The sequence below is a fragment of the Pleurodeles waltl genome, chromosome 3_1 (assembly GCF_031143425.1).
Source record: "Pleurodeles waltl isolate 20211129_DDA chromosome 3_1, aPleWal1.hap1.20221129, whole genome shotgun sequence".
NCBI lineage: Eukaryota > Metazoa > Chordata > Amphibia > Caudata > Salamandridae > Pleurodeles > Pleurodeles waltl.
This window is the reverse complement of record NC_090440.1, coordinates 288736381-288755493: the sequence shown is the minus strand read 5'-3', so window position 1 is coordinate 288755493 and position 19113 is coordinate 288736381. Positions and strand designations below refer to the sequence as shown.

The 19113-nt window shown below is 40.8% G+C and overlaps 1 protein-coding gene across 1 annotated transcript in view; it reads right to left on the bottom strand.

Moving 5' to 3' along the window:
* Window positions 1-19113, bottom strand: part of NEDD4 (NEDD4 E3 ubiquitin protein ligase) — a 1239834-nt gene that overhangs the window by 1156423 nt on the left and 64298 nt on the right. The window lies entirely within an intron of this gene.

Sequence of the window (19113 nt, the reverse complement as noted above, 5' to 3'; positions counted from 1 at the left end):
TATAAGAGGTGGACATTTAATCCCCACTCCACTCTTCCTTCTTAATCACCTCTAACCGACCACCCAAATTACAAGATAACATTTTCCAACGTAGTATTACATCCCAAACATTACAATCAAATGTTCTATATTCCATTACCACTGAAGCCTTGACTCTACCCCCACTAAAGCCTGCCAAGATTTATATACTGGTTTTGTCAGAGCCAAGAAGCTCCTAGGCATACGCAGCGCTCTATAAAACTGACAATACATTTTCAAGTATCTAGATTCTTTTTTTTAAACCAAAGAGTCTATAAAAAAAATTACAAAATTAACCACCAAGAAGGTACCTCAGTCACAATCCTGAACGTGGTATTTAACAGCTCAAATGTATTTTAAACCAATTATCTATATTTGGGTTGTAGGACTGATTGATTGAAATGTCAGTTAAGCAGTGTAGCTCTTTCAGCCACAATCAGCAAGGTCATTAAATCACAGACTGATGACACCCACAACTAAAATCATGCTTGATATGCTGGTGAAAAAAGAATTACATAGTAAGTCTGACTTAAAGACATTTAGATCTTTGAGGATCAGCAAATAATGATGCACTTAGCTGTGTTGGATAGACTAGTGTTAAATGTGGGGACAGCGCATTCAACTCCTGCATGTCACATTTATGTAGGTTTAAGTGTAGGCTGAATTTAGCAGCTACCCATTTTAACCGCTTGTATGCCTTGGACGAGATCACCTCACCCTGCACCCGGCCCACGGAATCCCTTCCCCTTCCACCCTTCCCCCCCCCCCAGCAATCTGATGACGTCAGCGCACTCACAGCGCACCGATGTCATCAAGTATTGCTGAGGACGCGCTGGAAGCTGGAGGGGGGGGAACAGACACGGGGGAAAGGATAGGGTTTGTCCTTTTCCCCTATCCCCGTTTTCAGTGGATCAGCTGATTTTTCGGCCAAAAACCACTAGACACCAGGGAAATTTCGTATTGGCCATCTCTGCCCCCCTTGGGCAGTGCCAGCCAAACGCCAGTCCACACACTCATCAGCTGGTGGGATTGCTGTATCGGGCATGTGGGCGTATGAAAGTGATGGGCCCTTGAGTGAGAATTAAAAAACCTGCTCCGCTGTAATCAGGCGTCGCAGCACACTTGTGACACGCTAGGTGTCTCAGGTGGGACCCCGATGATGAAGCATGGCACCAACTTGGTTGGTAGGTGAGGAGTCTTTTTCACATAACCTAAGTGCGTTTCTTTTCACAATTTTAGTGTTTGGCACACCACAGAGGTATGTGGGCACATCAAAATGATATATTACAAAACTAACTGTGTTTGGGGGGGGAATGGCACCTATGTTTTTGGTCCTGGGTGCGGCCTTCATCTAGGGAAACCTACCAAACCCAGACATTTTTTAAAACTAGATACCCCAAAGAGTCCAGGGAGGTGTGGCTTGCGTGAATCCCCCAACATTTTCTTACCCAGACTCCTCTGCAAACCTCAAAATCTGCTTAAAAAAGCATATTTTCCTGACTTTTCTTTGTACGATCACCGCTCCAGCACAAAATTCCTACTCCCCAGCGTTCCCCTCAGTCTCCCAAGTAAAATGACACCTCATTTAAGTGGGTCCCCCAAGCAGAGTCAGCCTAAAGATGTATAAAAGAAGAATATGTGCTTATCAACTTGCTGTGCTATCCCCATAATCTCTACAAGTTTGTGGCCTTTTTCTGTTGCAGGCACCTGGCCCACCCACACAAGTGAGGTATAATTTTTATCAGGAGACTTGGGGAAACACTGGGTGGAAGGAAATTTGTGGCTCCTCTCAGATTCCAGAACTTTCTGTCACCGAAATGTGAGGAAAAAGTGTTTTTTAGCCACATTTTGAGGTTTGCAAAGGATTCTGGGTAACAGAACCTGGTAAGAGCCACACAAGTTACCCCATCTTGGACTCCCCTAGGTCTCTAGTTTTCGAAAATGCACAGGTTTTGTAGGTTTTTCTGGGTGCCGGCTGAGCTATGGGCTAAAATCTACAGGTAGGCACTTTGCAAAAAACACCTCTGTTTTCTGTAGAAAAATGTGATGTGTCCACGTTGTGTTTTGGGGCATTTCCTGTCGCAGGCGCAAGGCCTACCCACACAAGTGAGGTACCTTTTTTATCGGGAGACTTGGGGGAACACAGAATAGCAAAACAAGTGTTATTGCCCCTTCTCTTTCTCTACATTTTTTCCTTCCAAATATAAGAGAGTGTGTAAAAAAGACGTCTATTTGAGAAATGCCCTGTAATTCACATGCTAGTATGCGCACCCCGGAATTCAGAGATGTGCAAATAACCACTGCTCCTCAATACCTTATCTTGTGCCCATTCTGGAAATACATAGGTTTTCTTGATAGCTATTTTTCACTCTTTATATTTCAGCAAATGAATTGCTGTATACCCAGTATAGAATGAAAACCCACTGCAGGGTGCAGCTCATTTATTGGCTCTGGGTACCTAGGGTTCTTGATGAACCTACAAGCCCTATATATCCCCACAACCAGTAGAGTCCAGCAGACGTAACAGTATGTTGCTTTCAAAAATCTGACATTGCACGAAAAAGTTACTGAGTAAAATGTAGAGAAAATTAGTTTTTTTTCCCTCAATTTCAATATTTTTTTATTTCAGTTGTTATTTTCTGTAGGAAACCCTTGTAGGATCTACACAAATTACCCCTTGCTAAATTCAGAATTCTGCCTACTTTTCAGAAATGTTTAGGTTTCTGGGATCCAGCATTGGTTTCACGCACATTTCTGTCACTGACTGGAAGGAGGCTGAAAACACTAAAAAATCATAAAAATGGGATATGTCCCAGTAAAATGCCAAAATTGTGTTGAAAAATTGGGTTTTCTGATTCAAGTCTGCCTGTTCCGGAAAGCTGGGAAGCTGGTGAATTTAGCACCGCAAACTCTTTGTTGCTGCCATTTTCAGGGCAAAAAACTACAAGCCTTCTTCTGCAGCCCCTTTTTCCCCATTTGTTTGGAAAAAAAACCAAATTCTCACTGTATTTTGGCTAATTTCTTGGCCTCCCTCAGGGGAACCCACAAAGTCTGGGTACCTCTAGAATCCCTAGGATGTTGGAAAAAAAGGACACAAATTTGGCATGGGTAGCGTATGTGGACAAAAAGTTATGAGGGCCTTATCGAGAAATATTCCAAATAGGCAAAAAAAAGGCCTGGCACAGGAAGGGGAGAAGGCCTGGAAGCGTAGGGGTTAATATACTTCACTTTCAATTCAGAAGGACTGTGCCAGTTTCAAGAATCACCAAGGTTAGGTTGTCTCTGGGTACTTCAGCAAGCCAGAGCTCTTTGACTACTACAAATAATAAGGTATTGTCCATAAATCACAGGGAAAGAAATTAATTACGTGACAAAAGAGTCAACAATTACCAATAAACATTTGATTGTGCCATTCAAATGTGAATTTGATTATTGAAAAAGTAAGAGGATGACTGGAGATCCCAGAGTTGCTTGCCTTATATATATATTTGTGTGCTTTTTTAAAGTTTTATATAACATGAAATTAGCTCAAGGGCATTAGAGCTTAAAGCATTTTACCCAAGGTCAGATTCATGTTTTTAATGCTTTGGGAAATTAACTGACTTTTCCCCTATCAAAGGATGTTCATCTTTATCCATGACTGGAGTCTGGTTGCCAATTAACCCTACAGCTCCTTCCTATAACAACTGGTGCCAATCTTTTCAATTAATGTGATTCTTTGCACTGGCATTTTGAAAACTCTAAGAATAATAGGCAATTGACTGTGGGAGAATCAGAGCAAAAGTTACTGTTTATATACGAGAAGAAAAGATAAACAAATTGCTAAGGTTCACTCTACAAGATCAGAAAATAACTACATAAAAAACAATCTAGCTTCAGTTGATATGATAAAAGTATAAACAATACAATCTGAAACTAAAAAAAGATTAACAACAACATATACAATTAACTGCCCTTTACCAGCCCAAAGCAGAGAAGTTAGAACTACATTATTAAGAGTGGGGAGCTCAAACAGCACATTAACACACAAGAAAACAAACGAAAAAGCAGCTAAGCAACGTCATCTCTGCTGCCAGAAGCAATGGCTAAAATGTCTTAATCACAATAATAAAAAGGTACAGCACACAATAACACATAATAAATAGTAAACTCGCATTAACATGTATTATAAAACCCACCTTCTTAGTCAGGACCGTTATAATTTTTTTATCCCATTGGATAATTTAACTAAACCAGACCAACCACTATGGTACATTACCTTTTAGGATTAAATCCATTACTTATTTGCAGGCTGAGGAACTTGGTCTAAGACATACCCCGCTGAACCAAATACAATAAAGGTTAAGTGAGGGGGTGGGGGCAAGCAAAGACAATATGGGTTAATGACTCCATTTTGTATCCACACAGCCTGCACACTGGCTAACTCTCACTTTTCGGCATGGCACTAACTCACTAAAATCCAGGAGTCCAACTTTTATCCGAATTAATCCCATTTCGTAATGTAATGGAAACATATCCTTCAAAAGCAGGTTTTGTTACATGAAAATGTACATACGGATTACGTATTTGAGTGAACGCTTACTTTTCTTTGACCTTTTGACTGTTTACACTGATAAAAAGTAACTTTAGAAACCTTGAGAGATTCCTACGTTTTTTTAATTCAAACAACCAAGCTGAGTTGAACTTTGAGAGTTGGACTAGTGCTAACTAATCTCATAAACCTGAGGGATGGATTCCAAGAGTGCAAATCACTCCAACTATCAAATTGTCAGGAACTATGCCACGGGCAGCATAGAAAAGATATTTCCATCTTTTAATGCATTCAGTCTAGTCCTGCATTCCTCTCAATCGCATTGCTAGTTCTTAGAAGCCTTAGAAAACCTACTTTCAGTAGGTCATCCATGTGATCAAATGTGGCGATGTATATGCATGTTCAGGGGTGTGGAATTTATTAAAATATCTACTTGTCCAGGGGACAGGTTGCTTCTCAAATCTACTTGTCCTGTAAAAAGATCTACTTGTCCCTTTGGTGCCATGTAGTGTGGCGACAAATTATGGCAGCAATTAATAGCCTCTCTGATTATGCCAGGGCTACTACCATAGTAGGGCTTGAATACTTGGAGTTTCAATCCCTACTGTAGCAATTTCCTTATTTTGTCACCTTTCTGCAGATCTGCATACTGGGGCTGGAGGAAGCAGTAAGCAATAGTTCCAGGGCTGGAATGCCTTTGAGTCTGCAAACCTACTAACCTGCATGTTTTAAAGATTTTTACCAGCTTCTCTCTAATATTTTCCCATAATAAGAAAGGTTGGACATTTACTCCTGACAATGGCAGAATTAGAACTTCTTCCAGGGTTGGGAAGAAAGTGGCTGGAGGGAAAATGAACTTGCAAATGCTCAATAGATTTTCACATGAGCAAATCTACACATCGTATTTACCCATGCTAAAATACAGTTCACAAATATTTTATAGGGGTACGACATATACCAAGGGTGCACTTTTGTGACTTTCTTTAAGAATTTGGGGCCATAAGTAGGTAGGTTCAGATTTGTGACCTGCAAATTGCAAGTCGCAAATCCGAATGTAGGAGGGTGTCCTTGACACCATCTGTGATTCGCAAGGGCTTCGCAAATGCCCACATCATGAATAATCATGAGGTGGGTCGCAATTTGCGACCCCCTCGCGAATGGTGGCCTGCTGGAGACAGCAGACCACCATGTCTGTGACTGCTTTTCAATAAAGTAGTTTTTTTTGTTTTTTGTTTGTAATGCAGCCCGTTTTCCTTAAAGGAAAACGAGATGCATAACAAAAACGAAAAATGAAACGTTTTCGTTTCATTTTTTCAGAGCAGGCAGTGGTCCACAGGACCACTGCCTGCTCTGAAAAAATGTTTACAGTGACATTCACAATGGGGGAAGGGGTCCCATGGGGATCCCTTCCCTTTTGCGAAAGTGTTAGCACCCATTTGAAATGGGTGCAAACTGCGATTGGTTTGCGCCCGCGTTCGAGGTCACAAAACAATCCTACATTGCACTGCGAGTTGCAATTAGGAAGGGAACACCCCTTACTAATTGCGAGTCGAAACCCGTTTTGTGATTCGGTAACCAGGTTACTGAATCACAAAACTGGGTTTGTGCATCGCAATGTGCTTTTTGCACGTCGCAAACAGCAAAAGTCGCTGTTTGCGACATGCAAAAAGCTACCTACATGTGGGTCTTGGTCCCTAATTAGGTCTGGTGTTAACAAAGACATTTTGTTTTTATTAAACTTCTATTTCTCTCTCTTTCGGCTGGCTTTACTGTGAGTGATCGCATTCTGCTCTTCCACAAGGAGCATATTGGCACACAAAGTAGTTTTGTTCAGTGTCAGGAACTACAGTGGCAATCAGTGACGTAACGAAACTGGAGGGTGCCCCTTTGCAAAGAACATGGAGGAGCCCCCTCTCCAGACTCACTCAGGGCAGGTGCTGTGCTGAAGGGGCCCCCTGGAGGGCGGCTGCGGGGCCTTTGTTATGCCGCTGGTGGCAACGTGTGCTTTAAGAGTTCAAAAACTTTTTGGGGGGGTTTTGCCAATGTTTGTTACAATGTTGAGGGCCTGGTAGCTCCCACAACAATAAAGTCATGTGAAAACAAGACACGCATTGATGAAACTAAAAGACTTATAAAAATATGTCAGATCAGTTGGCTTTGTCAGTGTTTGTTTATTTTCATGCTTCCCATAATCTTGTTGAAAATGGTTACACTGATTTTCCATTAGAAATATTTTTGGGAAATATTAGCATGCATCAACACATTTTACTAAATGACACTTCATTTGCATATAATCAGAGAGCATTCTGGGAGCATTATACTTAGCCTCTTAGCCTAAACTTTTCAAACATGTGTGTACACGTTTTTTTTTTTTTGTACTGGAAGTAGTGAAGTGTGACCTTAAAACATTTATTTACAGCACGCACCCTAATAATGAAGGTTTTCAAATAATGAACCATAAATACAAGTGCGAACAGCATTATCTTTTGGAAACACATTACCTCAACTGCAGAGAGTTCCACTCTCTGTAAACAGGCAGCCAAAGGGTTTGTGCTGCAGGGGGTTGGGCCTACTTGTCCCAAGGGCAAAGTAAATATAAAAACTTGTTGCCCTTGACCCCAAACAAGATGTCCTGGGCGTCGGGCGATAGGAATTCCACATCCCTGATGTTTCACTTAATAGTTGCAGCCCATGCATATCTTATAGTGCAAATATTAGATAGAGAGGCCTTTCCAGAAGGTAATAACTATGGAGTTTAAGCCTATGCCCTTCGGGCGCTGATGAATGAAATGACTGTACTTACAAGAAGTACTTGTAAATACACTGATACAGATTCAACATTTCAGCATTCGAAAATATTTACCATTCTATATTTCTTATGGAGTTTGTGTCCAAAGCAGTTGACAAAAGGACACATTAATTCAAAAATGCAGAATTACAAAATTGAATATGGGCAAAGCCCTTTGGTGGTGGAAGTCATTCATAGATATGACCATAACATGCTAAAATGTGCTTAAAGAAAAACAAATGAGTAAGAGGGGTAAACAACGTAGAAGAGAACAAAGGAACCAACATTGGCAAAGCCAACAGGTCTCTCCTTTGCGACCTAATTGCTTTGCCAATGGCTTTTGGTGATGCTGTACAACTATGCAGCACACGTTAAAAAAAAAAAAAAAAAAAAAAAAAGTGAGATGATATTTCGTAGGAGCACGCTGGTGTCAAAACAAACACGTACTTACAAAATGATGCAAGAGTTCGTTTTTATTTACGATCGGATGGATCAGTAAATTAAAAAATATATATATCAATTGGAATAGCGCTAACACACTTTTTTAGGTGGAGGGGCTGGTAGCAAAATACTTGGACATGTAATTGCTCTACATGTTGCAATGGGTCTCTGAGGCTTTACATTTTAACTCTTTCATAGTGGCACACTGCTGGCAAAAGTACTGTATTTACAAACCCACAAATGGTTGTGTGAGCTCAGAGAATAGAAGCATTGGGGTATTTTTACAAGTCTAGATCTAGGTAATGAAAGGATTTTGTGTGTTTTCTTCTCCAAGAGGTTAACATTCAAAGATGAGCAAAAGTTCTTATGATTGTATGGGGGTGAAATTAAAGGGCAGTTATTGTTCATTCCCTGTTTTTTTTTTTTTCGACGTTTAGAGTACTGTAGCTGTTGACTGTACTTTTGTCACAGTTGTGTTTTACTTCTTATGCTGTACTGCCTTCCTTAATGTTTCATTGATCCTGTAAATCCCACTGTGAATGGATTCTTCATCATGTGCCCACAGTTCTAGAGATTCAAAGGTGTGTTCTAATTGGCTACTCTAGACAACACGCAGGTAAGCCTGGGCAGGAAGGTACTGCAAAAACGATTAGGATGGTAAGGGTAAGCAGGTGTTACAGCCAAGTAACATACGGCTCTAGTTGCACCCGTTGAGTTCTGGCAACCTTAATGTCAAATTTGCAACATTCCATAAGGCAAATACACACCCTATGCCTTACTGGAATAGACAATGAGGTAGCGATGGTGTCCTGGGCACAACCTTCACTAAGAAAATCAGAGTCAACCATCTACAGCATCAAGGTCAGAGGTAGTTGGTCATGCTCTTGATCAGATCAGTTTCAGATTTCCTGTTTTTTTCAAACAGCATTGGTATCTTCTTTTACTAATAGCAGATATTGTTTTCACTGGAAAAAGTCAACAAGGATTATTATTATCCTGAGTTCTTCTTTGGATTGTAGAATAAACAAAATTCTTATAATAGCAGGCACGTGAGTCTCAAAATGCTACTTGTCCAGTGTTATGGTCAAAGGAGGGTGGAGAATCTGTCAAAGGTTTATCTCCAGGACCAAGTTCAGTGTGAATTCACTTCTAGTGGATAGATCGTGATCAACATTAGATCGTGCACATTTTAGAAAGTCAGAGACTTTTATTAATTGCCAGATGGATGTTAAAAAAATCCTCAGGAAAAATGTAAGGTTTCCCCTTCTACATAAATTGTACGATTCTTTTAAATCCCACATGGCACAATCTGAACTCCTACATAAGTGCATTAGGTAATCCCACCTTCATCACTATCAAGAGTGACCCATTTGCAGTAATCTTCTATGGTGGAGTTGAGCCAGAGTAAAACTGAAGGTCCCTTAAGTGAGAATTTATCCAACAGGTAGTTTCCAATTTGCGGGTTACTAGATCTGCTAAGAAAGCTGAAGCAAATTTGAAACATGTTGATCACAAATACACTAAACCCTGAAGAGATGCCTCTATATATTTGCATATCTACTTGTTCCCTCACAACTGCCAATTTTACTAGGTATGAAGCCTCTTTAACAAACTTCTTCATCTTTGGTGGCATTTATTTGGGTAAGAACTTGATTGGGTGTTAAATGAGTCACAGGAATCTGATGTGAATCTTTCCACCCTTCTAATCGGATTCTAGCCAGCGAGAAGTGGCCTGGCTCCCCCTTCAATGGGAAACTTTAGGTACTTGATAGTATTGTGAGGCAGAAGTGTTTTCATGCTATCACACTTACACGTTACACTTTGGTGATCTATAGGATGTTTCAACCATAGTAATTCTTCAACTATCAGGTTTAAAATGCGAAAACATTTAACCAAATGTCACAACACATTAAAATCGTTAAAAACTGTAGAAGTTGCCAATTTTTATTATTAGTTCAGTCTAAATTTACTGCACCCAGTCATTTATTTCGATTGCAAAGTGGTAAAGTTTGATTGGATCCAGAAGAGAGGCTTTACATGAACTAGGACATGCTAAATTTAGAGCAATCTAGAGGCAGTTTATAAAGGAAGCTTTGGAGAGGTATTGTGTTAAACGTTTGAAAATAACAACACTTTTTATTACTTCTGCAGCTCAATATTTAAAAAACACAACACTTCCTAAACTACGCTGGAAAGTCTAGGACTGCTCCTGATGCCACGCTCACTTCTGTGATTTAGATAAGGGTATAGTTTAGTTACAGGGTAATGGTTAAGACTAAAGGGTTAAGAGTTAAGAATAAAGCGTTAATGATATGGTTAAAGGTCTGCAGTTAGGTGGTTGGAGTACAGGGTAAACCCACTACAATCACTTCTGTTTAGAGTTACACTTCGAAATGTGTTTCAGGTGTGCTGACAATTGTTACATTTCTTTTTAGTCTAACTGTTCAATTTATAAAAACTGAAGTGTTGCTTTTCACATTACTACTACTACAATTAATACTAATAGAACACACAACAGCTTCAAAGTGATTCAACTGTGAGTATTGAAAAATCTCTGTAAAATATTATAATCAACAAGGTACAACCTTTGGAAGAAGAATAACCAACCGATCATCCATGATACTCTTTTACTTAGTATTCTAGAGGACTCTTCTTAACAGTATGCAATCATAAAATAACAAAGAAGGTACTATTGGCTAATTGGAGCACCTCTCAGCAACAGTGTCCTGTCCAGTGACCTAGATGAAATAAACAAGGTTGCTAACCATCACAATTTATTAGGCCTCTAGATAGCAAGATGTGTCAATGCTCAACAAGACACCCAGCTGATCCTCTCCCTCACCAAAGACGCCGCCAAGACCTATCTCCACAAAGGAATGAAGGCCATCGCCAAATGGATGAAGAGCAGACTACACTAGCCTAAGGGTCCATTCGTGGTTCGCATTCCACTTTCTTAGTATATGGTTTGTGTTGCCCCTAGGCCTATTGCATCCTATTGTATTCTACAGTGTTTGCACTACTTTCTGACTGTTTTACTTACCTGATTTTGATTTGTGTGTATATTTTGTGTGTTTTACTTACCTCCTAAGGGAGTACATCCTCTGAGATATTTTTGGGACATTGTCACTAAAATATAGTACCTTTATTTTTAGTAACCCTGAGTATTGTGTTTCTTGTGATATAGTACCTATATGATATAAGTGGTATAGTAGGAGCTTTGCGTGTCTCCTAGTTCAGCGTGAGCTGCTCTGCTATGGCTACCTCTATCAGCCTACGCTGCTAGAACACTACTAATCTACTAATAAGGGATAACTGGACCTGGCACAAGGTGTAAGTTCCCTCAGGTACCCACTATAAGCCAGGCCAGCCTCCTACATCGTTGACGACTTAAAAGGGTGAGGAATATAAACAGAAGTCTGTCACAAGCAAAGAATTCCTTTTCCTTACCAGGAGGGATTGTGCAACCTTTTGCAAGGCCTCTGTTACCTCGGTATACTCTGACCACTGATTTTATAGTACCACTACCAATTATGAGAAGGTTTTTTACACACTGGTAATGTTGGTGGATACCTTTCCAAGGCTGCACATTATTTTATTTGTAAAGATCTTCCTGCCCCGGACTATTATCTGAAACACAGTCAGGATTCATGGACAACTTACACTCAATATTTCTGACCACAGACCTTAATTTACCTACCAACTTTGGAAGGTTTTCAGGATAAAAACATGCACAGACCTTTATTATGCTTTAGCTTCACATTCTCACATTTATTGTTAAACTAAATGTGGAACACGGCCTATCGAAAGGTTTGCACCATATTTTTTGTGTCACATCCTCAATTAGAAATACCAAAGGAATGAAGACAATAATAACTTTTATTCCTCCAGAGTTATTTCTCCATTTCATGCCCTGCTTGGATTGCAATACCAGAAGCACAGCCTTGTCCAAAAAAATTACCAAAGGCAGAAAGGAAGTATGCCACCTGCTGCAGGTAAATACAAATCTAACATACACAGGTTTTAAGTTAGAGCAACATAAATAAAATACAGCAATCAACACATAGCACCCTTTTTCTAGACAGATCATAAAGTATTTTCACATATGCAGACCAAAATAAATTATCTACAATTTGGTGGCCCATACCAAATCTCAATCAATCATGTGACTGTAAGGTTGTCTTTGCATGCACAATGGCAGTTTCAGCTACAAATTCATGCCCCAATATTTAAACAAATGATTCATGACACTTAACTACTGTGCCTCCTTAATCCTTTTAGGTGAAAGGGGCTATCAAGTAAGAGGTCAGCAGGGCATGGCCAAGATAGCGGATGCTCACTAAAGAGCTCCACTTGCCTGCCTTTCTATCTGGCCCAATCCTGTTGCTGGCACTTCAGAACTGTCCTGAGCGGGGGCTGTCCAGAACCCACTTTTACCTGTGGCACCCAACCGTCTTTGGGGTCTCTGCAGGCTGTGCGCCACTGAAACTACAGCTGGACACAGTGCCAAGATAGCGGCCACAGGCCATTTCAGGCGTGCCTAGCGGGGGCGCACAGACTCTCCTTTCCCCAGAGTGGCTCAATGGCAGGAAGCACTTTGGGACAGCCCGGATGTATGTGCCGCACTTGCACTCTATCTGAGGCGTGGCTGGGCTACAGCTGGCCACAACATAGACTACACAAAGCGCAAGGGGACCTTTACGTTCCCGGGCCTAGCGAGGCTGGTGTCGTTAGGAGGCTGGCTCTCTATGTACAGTAGAGTGCAAAGCCAGGCACAATGTGCCAAGAGTCCAGGCAATCACATGTTGGTTTACGGAGGTGAAACCTAGACCATCTAATGTTCTAATTTTTATGGTAGCTTGGTTGAGCCGTAAGGCCTATCTTGGAGCAGTGCAAAGCATTTGTTGTACTTGCAGTATCACTAAAGCAAGACACACACACAAAAGAATAACTGAAGATCAATTTAGACAAATACTTCTTAAAATGTTATAAAAATCAGACCAAGATAAAAATCAGGTAAGTACTGATTTTTCAAAGTTTAGAAAATGTCTTGTTTCTGTGCGTAATTACGCACTATAGGAATCAATGTGAGATCATTTTTTTAAATACATATAAAATCCGGCAATGTGTTTACCAATGTCTCCTTTTGCAAATAGGTCAAGGCCATCAAGAAGTCCTCTGGGCCAGCTGGAGGAGTTTGGGTGGTTCCTGGTTTTGGCAGGAAGAGTGGCTCTAAAGTCCTTGGAGACGGTGCAGGACCACTTGGAAAAGCAATGCACAGGTGGACTTTGAGGTGAGTCCGATGGGTCCCCTTGGAGTGTAGAGGTTGCAAGGGGTGGGGGACCCTTACAGCACAGCTTGTTCTCCAGTGCAGAGGCCATGGCAGCCAGGTGCAGAGCTGGTAAATGAGCCAATAGATGTGCACAAAAGTACCCCTGGAAGCAGGAAGACAGTCACTTTGAGGAACACTTGCAGGTCAGCAGGGCCACTCTGGTGGTTTCTGAAATTCCTTGACTGGGGCTTCCGCCTGGTCATCTGGAGTGGACTTTCCTTCTGGGTGTCCGATGCTGAGTGACCAGTAACTGGGGCTATTGCACAGTTCAGCCACTGCAGGTTGCAGTGTCACCAAACGTGGCACACTTGCAAGTTCAATCTTCAAGGTCCGTTGGGTGAAATATGGTCCAGCTGCAGCGTCCAGTTCCTTGGTCAGCGGCCGGTCAGTCAACTGGACTTCACTGGTCTTTTGGTCTTTGTTGCAAGAGAGTAATGCCTTCACTCTGGAGGGAGATCTTCTGCGATTTTTAGATGAGTGGAGGTCCTCTGGGAATTTTTAGAGTCCGCCCGATGTCTAAACAACCCCTCAGCGGCGATTGTTGAGTCCTGGGTGCAACAGGAGGGTTTTGTTGTGCAGTAGGAATGAAGTTCTCAAGCCTTGGGTCTTCTTTGTTGCTGGTCTTCTTGTGTCTTGGAAATCTGATCTGAAGGTCTAGGGGTGCCCACCAAATATTGCATTTGGTGGGCGTTTAGGGGAGTATCGAGTAGTGACCAATGGGTCAGCTACCTTAGGGTGGCTATGCCCACTATGTGACCACTTCCTCTGGGCAGAGGTCACTTCCCTATCCCTGATAGACTATTTCCCTACCATGCAAGATGGAGGAAAATAGTTGAGTTTCAAGGGTGGTAAGCCCTTTGAAGATCACAGGTAGGGCTGTGCACATTGCTGGGGGAGGCGGTGTAACACTTCTGCCCAGGAAGGGCTTTGCTCTCTGGACTCAGAACACAGGCTCTCACCCCAGGGCTCCAGAATCCTGTCTGGTGGTGGCAGGCTGGTTGTGACCGGCCAGCAACCATGCCAGGGTAGTTAGCTCTTGCAGGGGGGCACCTCTAGGGTGACCACCTAGGTACATTTTGCAATAGATCCAATACTGGTACCAGTTTGGATTTAGCATTCAGAGTTGTTTGATACCCAACAATCCAGGGTGCAGAGTGGCCATCATGTAGCTGAGAAACTCGCACTGACCAGTGTCCAGCACATGCATGTAAAATGGCTGCTCTTTTCATTTACTTTGCCCCAGGTTTGGCAGGGACACAGTAGGGACATATTAATCATGCATAAATGCTCATACATACAGTATTGTGCACCGTTCATTAGGGCTGGAAGGCCTGCCAGAGGGGTGACTTTTCTATACTGCATGTAGTGTGTAGTGGGCAGGGCACATAGGCTGTGTGCCACGTCAGTTTTGCAATTTAGGATTGCACCAGGACACTCAGCCTGCAATGGAAGTGCTGGGTGCACTTAGATGCATGGTCCCTGAGGGTGGCACAAGCTGTGCTGCTGCCCTCAGGGGCCTATCCTTAGTACCTCATGACCTGGGTACCTTAGAACTATTTACTAGGGACTTATAGTGGCACCTAAAGGAGTTTCCAATTGTGTGAATGCATCACAACAGTTTTGGGAAAGAGATCTGGCCCAGGAAACCTCGTTAGCAAGAACCCTGGGCACTAACAACTTTGAAACTACATCAAATAACAGGCAACAAGTGGGGGCTAACCATGTCAAAAGACGCCCTTTCTCACACTACCCCTCCACCCCCAACGAAAGAGGATGAAACAACCCTTTCTCTAGTGAGCCTTCATCATCTAAGTGGAAGAACCTGCAAAGGCCATCCGAGTTGGCATGGGCAGCCCGAGGTCTGTGTTCCACTTGAAAGTCCATTCCCTGTAGGGATACAGATCACCTAAGCAGCTTGGGGTTTTCACCTTTCACTTGTTGCAACCATCTGAGAGGCCTGCGGTCTGTTTGAACAATGAAGTGAGAGCCAAACAGGTATGACCTCAGCTTCTTCAAGCCCCAGACCACAACAAAGGCTTCCCTCACTATGGCACTCCATTTTTGTTCCCTAGGGAGTAATCTTCTGCTTATTAAAGGAAAAGGGTGGTCATGCCCCTCATCATTTTCCTGGGCTAAGGCCGCTCCTATCCCCAGTAATGAGGAATCAATTTGGACAATAAACTGACTGGAGTAGTCTGGAGCTTAAAGGACTGGAGCAGAGCACATTGCATTTGGTATTGTGTCAAAGGCCTTTTGACAACTCGCTGTCCAGTTAACCTTTTTGGGCATTTTCTTGGAGGTCAATTCTGTCGGGGAGGGAGTGGGGGGGGGGACATTATGGTGCCATAAACCTTCACAAAACTCCTATAATACCCAGTCAAGCCAAGGAATGCCCTCACCTGTGTCAGGGTTGTGGGAGCTTCCCAAGCCAGAATGGTCTGGATCTTGGGTTGGAGGGGTGGTCTTGGCTTCCACCTACCAGGTGGCCCAAGTAAACAACTTTACCCTGCCCTACCTGGCACTTACTAGCCTTGAACAAACAATTCAGTGGGGCACATCAACAATCAATGTCTAAACTATTATATTATCAAAATGAGATGACATGAGAGAATCTAGTATGATCAAACTAAATTGCTAATTGATAAATCTTCCTTTTCTGAAATAAACAATAACTAACCAAAGAGAAAAACCATGTACTGCATGTTGCATGGCTAACTATCGCTGTGGCTTCAACAGACCTATCCTTGGGGACATGGGAAATATATTGTTGGATACTTCAAATAAACACTTCACCACTGAGGTTGTGGTGGTGGTTTTCTTCCTTTTCTCTGAAGTTTCTTGTTTAGCTTCAAACCAAGAGAAATAGTATAAATAATATGCACTTTTAAGAGCTTGTGTACTTAATTGACCAAAGAATTTATCAGTTTTTTGTATTTTGGAAAGGGAAAGGATAAAATATTGGATGTGTATTTATTTTAATATTTGTATATATTGTATATATATATTTGTTATAATTGATTGTTATATGTTGTGATTCTCTCAGCCTTGAAGAAGTCCAGTCAGGACGAAACACGTGTCGGCTGATGGCTTTTCATTCTTTTTCTACATTTTGTGTATATATGTTTATATGTTTATGTGTAGGCTGATGGCTTTTCATTCTTTTTCTACATGTTGTGTATATATGTTTATATGTCTATGTGTATAATATGATATATTCTTTTGTATTAAAATTCTCTATTTGCATGGACATTTCTGTTTGGTTAGTTTTATATGAGTACATGGTTTTTCTCTTTGGTTAGTTATTGTTTATTTCAGAAAAGGAAGATTTATCAATTAGCAATTTAGTTTGATCATACTAGATTCTCTCATGTCATCTCATTTTGATAATATAATAGTTTAGACATTGATTGTTGATGTGCCCCACTGAATTGTTTGTTCATTATTAAAACGGGTCTACTATTGTAAACCCGGAAGTACATATCAAGGCAACGATGTGTGTCAGTGTATGAGCACTCAAAAGTTTTTTCCTATATGTTTAGAATGTGCATTTATTTCAAGTTATGAGTTGCCTTTTGTTGTTGATTGTATATGTTCATATTGATTATTTGCACTTCGTAAAGTACTAGATTAATACTGCAGGGGTTGCTGAATAGGCACTCCGAAAAAATGGCAATGTTTGATGATGAGAGAGACAAGATCTTTCATGCTATGTTCTCACATACTCCAAATACTAGTAATGTTTCCCAAGGAATAGGTAATTGCCCAGAAGGTATGAGATCTAAATATCTACATTTAGAAAAATTGAAAAAACAGGAATTATCTCGATGGTGGGATGCCACAGTTTTACAAAAATACATCACAGAAAAAAAGGTCCCTCGGGGCCTGAGAGTAATTATATTCCCTACTTTTGACGACTTGTCGGTTAAACACATGCTGGAGTGGGAACAATTGCTCTTCGAGACTTCGAAAGGTATGATGACAATTTTAATACAACATGCGGAGGAAAAAAGGGAAAAATTATTAAAAGACATACAGGAATTAGAAAATGAAATCAAGGCCCTAAATTTGCCAGATGTTAAAATAAAAAATGACAAGATTTTGAAAGAAGTGCTTGATAAACATCAGTTGTATATCAGGAATAAAAAAATGGCAAAATTACGAAGAGATGATAGAGATTATGAAAGTGGCAGAATTTATACGTTCGCTAGGAAATTTGATAATTTCATTCACAAAGGACAAGCTACAAATGAGAAGGGCACATTGGGAGTTGTGACCCATGAATCGGATTTTTCAATAACATCAGATGAATCAGATAGCACTAGCATATCAAGTGATAATACCAATTCAAATTCCAATGATGACCAAATGCCCACCAATAGTTTTTTACAGGAAGCAAAAAGGTACAGACTAGGAAACAAGAGAAATGCTTACAACCAGCCTTTTCAAAATGCAAGGCCAAAACACGTAGAGGCAAAAGGAGAAGAGGAGGTCAAAAACCAATCAGCTATAGGGATGCAAACCAGAGCAGCAAGGAGCAGAATCAAGAACAATTGATATTGGCATCTAACAAAAAGTTAGTAGATGCTGCGCAGGATTGTAGCAGCATTTCGATTGTGAATTTATCCAAACATATTCTTACTGAAGAACAACTTAAGGTGTTAGGCAAAGGATTGGGTTTTTGTGTGTCTAATCTTTGTGACATGACGCAAGTACACATTGACTTTTTTAAATTTCTTCGACAGTTGAAACTCAAAAAATATTTTGCAGACAAGACAGAAAAGCATACAGAGACAATTTTAGATACCACAATGAGTACTACAGTGAGTAATTATACTATCAAAGATATTGCAGACATTGAACTTTTACTCACCTTAGAAAATATGGATGATAACAACATGGACAGGCTAGACCTATTAAATGACCTCAAAATTGTTCAGGATACATCTTTAAATAGTGGCCTCAAACCTAAATCTAGCTTTACCCCCAAATTACCCAGTAACAATGTCATAGAAGTATTTGGGAGATTGGTGAAAGAAGATTTGTGCAAACTACAAAAACAAATTAAAAGTGGCAACTTTCACAAATCGTTTAATATAACAAATAAACAGAGATTGGCTCTCAAGGAACTAGGAAGTAATCACGATATAGTGATTAAAGAGGCAGACAAGGGGGGAAACATTGTGATTTTAGATAGAGCAGACTATGTTCAAGAAATAGATAGACAACTATCTGATAGTAGAGCATATATTAAATTGCAATGTAATCCCATTAAAAAGATTGTTGATGAATTGGAAAAACTATTATTCTTATGGTGCAATCAGGGGTTAATTTCTGATTTTGAATTCAAATATATCTTCAATCCTTATCCTACATCACCTTGTATATATGTATTACCTAAACTACATAAGAGTGCCATTTCACCACCAGGCAGACCCATAATATCGGGAATAGGAGCGCCTACGGAGAGACTTTCCGAGTTCATTGATAGCTATCTGCAGCCTGTTGTGAAAAACATTCCTTCATATCTACAGGACACGAAGGATGTTCTTTGTAAGCTGGAGGACGTGAACTGGACTCCAGAGATGATGCTGGTTACCTTAGATGTATCTTCCTTATACACATGTATTCCTAAAGATAAGGGCTTACAAGCAGTACGGCATTTTCTGTCTGAGAGATCTGCATCATACATGGAACATACTGATATGATACTATGTATGATTGAATTTACATTGGAAAACAATGTATTTTTACATGAGGGGCAGTGGTTCAAGCAAGCACAAGGAGTAGCTATGGGTTCACGGTTCTCTCCTTCATATGCAAATATATATATGGGCTTCTTTGAAGCAATACATGTTTGGAAGAAGGGCCCCTCTGTATTTACCGACAACATTTTCTTCTGGGGAAGATATATTGATGATGTTTTAATGATCTGGACTGGATCGGAACAACTATTAAAGGAATTCTATGAATACATTAATTGTAACATCTTCAATATTAAAATGACGT